Raw genomic sequence first — 9608 nt, 5'->3', positions numbered from 1 at the left:
TGTTCACAAAGATTCTCAGAGAGCGGGAGAGATCTTAACCTAAAAGTTTCTGCCTAGGAGTCTTGGCCTTCAGAGTGACAAAAACACAAATATGCTCCTTGTGATTTAAAGGAGAGAAATTAACAGATTAGCCTGGATTCAGAAATGTGTGTCATGATGAAGAAACTTTAAAATGAAATAATTGTCACAAAGCCTACACAATGTTTGAACGCACTTCATTTTCATTTGCTTGTTCTGTTTACACGCCATGCTGGTCATTTTTCTACTTTATCAGCTTGGTATGAATGCGCTCTCACTGGTCAGCATTTTACTGGGATTACCTGCGATCGACATGAAATGGAGAAAAAATCACGGTGCAAAGAGGCGTACGTTGAAGCGCATTGCTGATCCTATCGATGCGTCTTTTTCTGGGCTTTTTTTACGCACCAGGCTGGAAAGTGAGGAGTGCTCCGTGCAGCAATAAAAAGAGAGGAGAGGAGATGGCATCACAAGTGAGTTTTTAGATGACCATCTAGGGCAGGCATGTCCAAAGAGCAAAGTTGTTACAGAAATCTTAAAATCATACAATTAAAATGTCAAATATGACCCAAAGCTTTCCTTTGGGTCTTATCCACATTTAATAACCACACTGTTTTAAATTCTCTTTAATTTCATAATAAATAGGACACCATCTTTTAAAAGACTTATCAACTGCAGACTTTAGTGCATTAAAATCTGCTTTGAATTCATTTATTTTAACTGGTTAAATATAGCAAGTGTCTTTAAAGAAATGCTGACCCAAATCTTATATTGCTAGACCAAATTTTTTTTATTTTAATTAAGCCCAAACTAATTTGCAAACTGGAAAACTATCTTTTGGCAAATGAGCAAAATCCTTTTTTTGGCCCTTGAGTACTTGACTTCACAATTTCGGCCCATGTGCCAAAAGTTTGGACACCCCTGATCTGGGCGATGGATGCCGACATCGTACAACCAATACTTTCTCTACTCTATGTACAGTGGCTACGGAAAGTATTTAAATCTTTCACTCTTTGTTTCATTGCAGCCATTTGCTAAAATCAAAAATGTTCATTTTGTTCCTCATTAATGTACACTCAGCACCTCATCTTGACAGAAAAAAACAGAAATGTAGAAATGTTAGCAAATTTATTAAAAAAAGAAAAACTGAAATATCACATGGTCATAAGTATTCAGACCATTTGCTGTGACATATATTTAACTCGCATGCGGTCCATTTCCTCTGATCCTCCTATAGATGGTTCTACTCCTTCATTGGAGTCCAGCTGTGTTTAATTAAACTGATTGGACTTGATTAGGACATGCACACACCTGCCTATAGAAGACCTTACAGCTCACAGCGCATGTCAGAATAAATGAGAATCATGAGGTTGAAGGAACTGCCTGAAGAGCTCAGAGACAGAATCATGGAGAGGCACAGATCTGGCCAAGGTTACAAAATAATTTCTGCAGCACTCAAGGCTCCTAAGAGCACAGTGGCCTCCATGATCCTTAAATAGAAGAAGTTTGGGACGACCAGAACCCTTTCTAAACCTGACCGTCCAGCCAAACTGAGCAGTCATGGGAGAAGAGCCTTGGTGAGAGAGGTAAAGAAGCCAAAGATCCCTTGGCTAAGCTCCAGAGATGCAGAGGGGAGATGGGAGAAAGTTCCACAAAGTCCACTATCACTGCAGCCCTCCACCAGTCTGGGCTTTATGGCAGAGTGGCCCGGCGGCAGCCTCTCCTCAGTGCAAGATGTATGAAAGCCTGTATGGAGTTAGCCCAAAAACACATGAAGGACTCCCAGACTACGAGAAACATGATTCTCTGGTCTGATGAGACGAAGATTGAACTTTCTGGCATTAATTCTAAGCGCTATGTGTGGAGAACACCAGGCACTGCTCATCACCTGACCATGCAATGCCAACAGTGAAGCATGGTGGTGGCAGCATGGTGCTGTGGGGGTGTTTTCAGCTGCAGGGACAGGACGACTGGTTGCAATTGAAGGAAAGATGAATGCAGCCAAGTACAGAGATATCCTGAAAGAAAACCTCGTCCAGAGGGCTCAGGACCTCAGACTGGGCCGAAGGTTCACCTTCCAACAAGACAATGACCCTGAGCACACCACTAAAATAACAAAGGAGTGGCTTCAGAACAACTCTGTGACCATTCTGGACTGGCCCTGCCACAGCCCTGACCTAAATCCAGTTGAGCATCTCTGGAGAGACCTGAAAATGGCTCTCCACCAACATTCACCATCCGACCTGACGGACTGGAGAGGCTCCCCAAATCCAGGTGTGAAAAACGTGTTGAGTCGGGGTTTTTTTTGTAAATTTTCCCAGTTTTTATTCATGGTCCAATATTTTTCCTTTTATTTCATAATCTCTGTTGAAACTAATTTCCTCCTTTTGGGGACGATAAAGGTTACCTTCTCTACATATTAATAATTGCATAACTATGTGCTAATTCCCTCCACTGTTAGGTGGTGGATCAGCCAATCAGCTCTCTCTGTTTCCACCATCTTCCTGCTTCAGACGCTCCGAGGTTAGCTAAAAGTCCTCCTCACTCCTCCTACCATTATTCAAGCTCTCTCAAGGCCTAAGATGCTTTGTGAATAACTTATCTCATCTTACTGAGGTGAAACTCTAAGATGCCACCAGCACATATACGTCGACTGTAAGCATCAGCTGGGAACTCTGGGATAAAACGGCATCCATGAGTCTGTTATTGCTGAGTGATAAACTCTGACCTTTAACTGAGGAAGGTGAGGCCTGCAGGGCTTTAGATTGTCTTCTGGGTTCTTTTGTGACCTTTAGCAGGAGTCGTTGATGTGCTCTTGGAGTACGTTTGGTTGGCTGACAACTTCCATGTGTTCTCCATTTGATTCTTGATTTGCTTTGCAAATGGCTTAGTAAGCCTGTCCAGACTGACAGATGTCAATTAGTTGATTTCTTATCTGTTCTTCAGTGTGTTTAGGTTAGGGCACGATTGGTGGGGGGTTTAATATTTTTTAGCATTCTCATGTTTTGTCAGACCGGTTCTGTTTCAGTGATTCTGCAGGTCAGACCATCAGGCCTGGTTGTGAGCAGCAATAATGAACTTGGATTTCCTAAAAATCCAAGTTCTTTTTACCGTAGAAGAAGCCAACACAAGGTCCTATCAATAAACAGAACCATTGGTTCTGCAGAGCTCCACACGTGCTGACACTGTGTTCAGCTCTGCGGAACGAAATCCATCTGCTGAGAGTCAGGTTAGGTCGTCTTTCCCTGGTAGTAAAATATTCAGGGGGATCTCAAATATTTAAACCCCGACAAGAAAGCCAAAGCAAGGAAACCTGGAGGGGGGGGGGGGGGGGGTAGTCCTTTTCTTCACAACTCTGCGCTCTGAAATGTTCTGGACATGAACCTTGGATTCCACAAGGGGTCAGTCAAACCACGTTGACTCCACCAGGACTTCTGGAGTCCTACAGTGAATAATGCAGTCAAAGAGGACTGCAGCCCTGAAATGGAGAAACCAAACTGACACCAAAACTATGGCTGTAACCAACCATGTCTCTACCTTCAGGTCTGCAAAGGAAAAAATGCCCAACAGCTCTCGGTTTTACTTTCTTACTCTGCTCTTGCGTTTCCCTCCCACCTGAAAACATCTAGCCTCAGTAGGTTCTCTGCACACCCGCCATTTACCCCCCTGCATTTATCCTGTTCCTTATTTATGAGCCGCTGTCCGTCCCTCCGCCATTGACGTTTTATCCCGCAGCGCTCAGCAATGCCTCTATGTAATTACGGCCCCATGGTCGCTGAGCCGTACATATTTCTGGTCTGATGCAACTTGCAGCTCTGGGTCTGGAGGAGCGAGGAGGACCTTCCACAGCAGCATCTCTTGGCAGCCAGAGGCCAAAGGTTTTTTTTTTTTTTTGGAGGGGCAGCCAAGCTGGTTTCAGAGCTCCAGAAAAAGAATAAAATTGGCATCAAAAAACTAAATGTGATATTTTTCAGCAGGCTGATTGGGGTTTAGAGGACTTAAAGTTTCAGTCCTGTAGTTTTAGGGGAGATCGGTGTTGGTCGTCACACTCATCACATCTGAGCAAGCAGAGGGTTCTGTAAAATAACTTTCTGATGAGTTAAAATACTAGGTCAAAGGTCACTGGTCAAAATATTTGGTGGGAAAGACATTCAGCACAGGGGTGAGAGGGCCTGTACTTTTTTGGTAAGAAAAGTTAATTAAAAAAAAAAAGTTCTAGTTTATAGAGAGGAATGCTTGAAGCTTAAACATGGTGCCAATACAGTGAGAAACGTTTAAGCTACACGTAGAATAGTTTTTTTTCTTTGCCAAGCCTACAAATGTAGCTGTTCGCTATTACCAAAAATATCCAGTCCAATCCAAGGAGATGAGCCATGCTATCATACTTTTAGATTTTTTAATGTACCTTTCTATTTTATAGATAAAATGGTCAAGACAGCTGGGTCTGACAATGAAAGTGCCTGAATAATGCAGATGTACTAAGTAATGTTTTATTGTGTTTTTGTTTTTATTATACTTTGTGAACTGTTTTTAACCCCCCAATTGTAGCACTTTGAGATTTTATTTGAAATGTAAAGTGCATTATAAATAAAAAAATATATAATTTTTTTTATTATTATTATTTTATTATGTTGCATGTTGCACTTGCTACATTTGTGTTTTCTTTGCCAGCAGTGAACCTCCTGATTATTAACGTGTTTTACACAAGGACATTATTTTTTGTTCACCTGCTTTGTTAAAACACAAATGCGCAGGAAATACATTTCCATTTTATCCAGTGGTTCATTATTTTCAACCGAGGTTAAAAGCTTTGAATCCAACAATGGGATCTTTAGCCTTTTTCAAAGCCATTTTCTCCACAAGTTTGAATTAAATTCAAATTTATGTTTTTGTGGAGTTTTTAATGTGATTTACTTGCAAATTAAAATGGTCTTAATTCCACAAATATGTTGCATTTGTAAATGAAAATATTAACCATTTAAAAGTTAAACCCAATATTGATTGAGGTTTCTGAGGGTGTGGAAGACTTTCAGACATGCAGCGCCCTGAAGAGCTCACACGTTCTGCTGAGCATTCACCGGTGACACATTAGCTGAAGGCAGCTTGAGAGGAGGTGACAAGTTGGGCGGGAAACTCAACGAAATTGGTCTGGACTTGGACCGGCTGTCTAACACATAAATATGACGGACACCTGGTTGGAGTTAACCAGATTTCATCGTTACGATTTCTGAGAGTGTTTTTTTTTTATTTGCTGCACTTCCTGCCACAAAGTCTAGGCCTCACTGTTCCCTGCTGCCAGTACTAATGATCTAAAGTACTGATGATCCCCACAGCATGATGTCGCCACCACCGTGTTTCAAGGCGGGGGTGATTTATCCCCAGTGATGTACGCTGTTAGTTTCCGGGCACCTTCAAGTTTTGATCTTAAAAAAAAAAAAAAAAAGATTCTTTTGTTTTTGCTTCATGCCTCGTTTTTGCCTTTGGCTCTGTAGGCTGCTTTCTGTTGGCCAACCATGAAGTCCTGACATGATGCATCTAACTCCAAGCTGTACGGTTTGTGATACATGCCTTTGGTCTAACAAGCAAATGTTTCAGACGGGCGTTGATTTTAAAATTTAAACCATCAAAAGAGCTTTCAGCCGAACTCATAAATTGGTTTGGAAAGCTGGATGTTTTTACAGAAAGGTCAAACTTCCTTCACCTACATCTAAGTCAGGCTTTACCTGGAAAAATCTGCAGATTTCACACTGCCGTAAAAATGACTATTTTGAGGCTGCCAGCAATGAAACTGCTGATTTGATATGATTGCCTCCCACTTTACCTTGCTGTAAGGAGTGGTAGTAATGACTCTTCCCGGCTCTCTGAAATCCCACGCTTTCTAAGAAGCCTCACAGACCTAGACGCCGACTTCTCAGATCCCTGTTTCTACAGCTTTGTGTTTCTTCTTTAGCCGCTGCTAGCAGCCGGAGGACCACCACCTGCGCTGGGAGCGGGGCTCAGGTCAACCATAGCAGCCAGTCAGCTGAGCAAGGCCGCTGGGGTGCCGGTGAGCCGGCAGTAAAAACAATACGTTTTCGCTCTGTAAGCAGACCCTCCCCTCCGACTGTTTTCCTGCCCTCCTCTTCGGTGTAACCACATAGGTTTCTGTGTTAAGAGCTCAGCAGAGAGGTTCGCCGAGCTCCGGTTTCACAGACGGCCTCAGATGTGGCCTGTCTGATCTCTGCATGCGTCGCAGATTTGTCCTTTAACTGCGTTCAAACTGAAGGAGGACTATTAGACTTCTTGTCTCATTTATTCCCGGCCCCTCTCTCTCTATCTCACACACACACATTTGTGCCCTTTAAGATTTCTTTATATTCTTTGCGACTGACAGTAACTTGGCCAGCTTCATGTAAACACGAGTCAGCAAGAAGAAGATGAGGAGGAGACGAAAGGCAGCAACATCTTGACAGCAAGTCTTACTCTTAAAGTTCAAAACTCCTTTGATATATAACACCCCCCCCCCCCTCGCCGCCTTCGTCTTCCTCTTTTAATGCCCCCCTCTCTTTCTCCTCTCCTTCTCTGCGATGACATGCATGCACAAATGGAAACCAGATGTAGCCTTCTGCATTGGCTGCAGTGGCGACAGAGAGAGAAAACCCCAGAGCGATGCTGTGTGGCAGTTCATTAACAAGCTGCAGGACGTGTGGGAATAGTGAGGAGGAAGAGGGGGGGGGGGGTTGCTTTAGGGTCCTGTTGCTACTCTGTTGTGCTCTCCATAAGTAGGGCAGTGATTCTGTGCATATCTAGATGTCAGAGATTATTTTCATTGGCGTTTTATAAGATAGACCGAGACTAAGTTGTGCATAGTAGTGCCAAAAAAAAAAAGAAAAAAAAAGTAGAAGCTGGGAGTGCTTTTGTGTTCAGGCCCACCTGAGTCAGGACTTTGTAAAACCACATGCTGCTGCAGCCACAGCTTCAGGGCTTTTTGAGCTATGCCTCTGCCAGCTTTGCACATCTAAAGGCAGAAACCTTTTGCCTGTTTCTCGGTCAGAGTGGATGGAGAGCGTCTGCAAAAATCAGCCTTCCACAGATTCTTAATTGAATTTTGGTCTGGACTTTGACTAGGCCATTTTAACACACAAATATGCAATCTATCCCAATATAGTTGATGGTTGTGAACCTCTGTCCTAGTCTGTTTTGTTTTGTTTTTTTTGGGCTGCTTCCAACAGGACTTCTTCTGGGATCGTCCCGTTTTTAGTTCCCTTCATCTTTCCATCTCACCTTACATGTCACTGTTAAAGAAAAATATGCCCACAGCATGATGCTGCCACCACCATGTTACACAATGAGGATGATCTATTCAGCGTATTTCCTTCAATGAGGCTTTTTGTTACACACAGCATCGTAGACCAAAAAGTTGAGACTTGGTCTCATCTGAGCAGAGGACTTTCTTTCCCACCTTTTCTGTGTATCTACACATTCTTCCTCTTTGAAGGGCGGATCTCTGCAGCTTCTCCAGAGTGACCTTGTCTGTTGTGCTCCATGGTCTTCGTGATGCTTTTTGCTCTCTAATGTCTAAACAAACCTTTGAGGCCTTTGCAGAATTAATCCGGTTTAATCCTGATATTGAATTACACACAAGGTAGAGCTCGATCATAGATTTAATTTTTTTGTTATTTATTGAATAATCCCAACACTACGCACTCATGTCTGTCGTTATAATGTGAAAATGTAGGTTAGTGCACTTTCACGCGCCTCTGCTGTTTTTCCTCCCAGCCCGATACCTTCCCCGTCTAATGTGAAGAGCTCGGTCCCTTTGCGCCACACCCGATTCAAAGTGCAGCCCTTGTGATAAGTAACAAAAGCAGCAATGCAGACTTGAACCGTTTAGCAATGAGAGGTCTGGGGCAAAACCAAACATCTCAAAGCAAACGCCCGTCGAAAGAGAAAGCATATTCCTGTGGAGGGCAGAAATACGTTGGAATTATGGGGAAAGGTTTTTTTGGGGGGGTTTTTTCCACTCGTAGTTCCACGTACTGCTGAGTGGAAAACCAACATGCAGTCACAATGGAAAAAATGCATTAGCTATCAATCCCTCTTCCTTTCTCCAGTAATATAAACCACAAATTAAACTGAAACCCAGGAATATTGTTGAGTAAAATCGGGAGGACCTTTTTTGACGGTCAGCGTAGTTTCTGACATAAAAGTTGAGCAACAAAAAGTCCTGAAGCTGGTCGATATTTCCGCAGCATTCTAGCAGAAGGCCCACAAATCTATTGAATTACTGCGGGAGGGTTGGGTTTCATTTATAGAACAGCTGCTGGTTTCCAGCCCTGCTATTGTGCAGGAAATCTCACCTACTCTCCTTACTTTGGCACGCAAGCGGAGCACCATGTTTGTTTATACAGTTCATTCTATTTTCTCCTGTAAAGGCTTGAATATGAAGGAAGATTATTATTGTGGTGGTTGAAGTGAATGCAAAGATTCTTTCTTGTAAAGTTCCTCACAAAGGTGTTCATATCTCTTAAACTTTGACTACTTGGTCAGGTTACCATAAAACAACAATCTATTATGTTGGGATTTTAGGTGATAGACCAACACAGAGTGACACATAAACATGAAGTGGAAAAACGGTGCATGTTTCTTTTCAAATAATTAAATATCAGATCTGCATAGCATCAAGAAAACATGTGACTTAGATATTATTGTGTAATATTGCCATGATATTGGTTATGATTACCCACCGACCAAATATTGCTTCCAAGCAGTCAGTTGTGATGGCGATATTGACCAGATTGCTATTGTGTGGTAAATGGGATTATGTCGTACAGTCCTGCTAGAAGTTAAAACCATGATACCCCTAAATAAAGTCCAGCGTAAGCATTTGGCTCACAAAGTCTATTTCACAGAAGCGATGGTGTGCTCAGGATGATCCCGCCATGTTTTAGTTAAAGCGAGATCCACGAAGTGGAATAAATAGGGTGGTGGCAGCATCATGCTGTGGGGATGTTTTTCTTCACCAGGGACTGGGGCGCTGGCCAGAGGTGAGAGGAAGATGGATGGAGCTAAATAAAGGAAAACCTGTTAGAGGCAGCAAAAGACTGGGGCAGAGGTCTGCCTTCCAGCACGCAGCGGCATGACCCCAAACACACAGCCAGAGACGACATGTTAACAAGGTTCAGATCAAGCTACAGTCGTGTAAAAAGGCCGGGATGACATATAAGCACGTCTAAGGGGTAACAGTTAAGTAAGAGTGCTGCTTTCCCCAAATAAATGACGGAATGACAAGCTCCTTATTTTACTCACTAAATTCTTTACTGTGTCGGCAAAATGTTGAAGCAGATTTAAGAATTGAAAATCCAATCAGAGTAAGCCGTAGGCAGCACGTGTTTTTTTTTTTTTTTTTTTTTTCTGTTTTTGCTAACATTGTAATCTGGTGTCCATATATTCAATCTTCAAAAAAAAAGAAAGTGTCCCCTGTGTTAGTGTTTGAAATCTTTCCCTGCTTCTTTCACATTCATCTTTAGTCAGGGGGAATAACCTGCAGAATGACTTGAGCTATGTGCAAGCTGAGGAGGAAAGGCCCCCAATCACAGGGAAAAGTTCTC

Source organism: Fundulus heteroclitus, chromosome 6, assembly GCF_011125445.2.
Source record: "Fundulus heteroclitus isolate FHET01 chromosome 6, MU-UCD_Fhet_4.1, whole genome shotgun sequence".
Lineage (NCBI taxonomy): Eukaryota > Metazoa > Chordata > Actinopteri > Cyprinodontiformes > Fundulidae > Fundulus > Fundulus heteroclitus.
The sequence above is the reverse complement of the archived record's forward strand: the minus strand, read 5'-3'. Positions refer to the sequence as shown.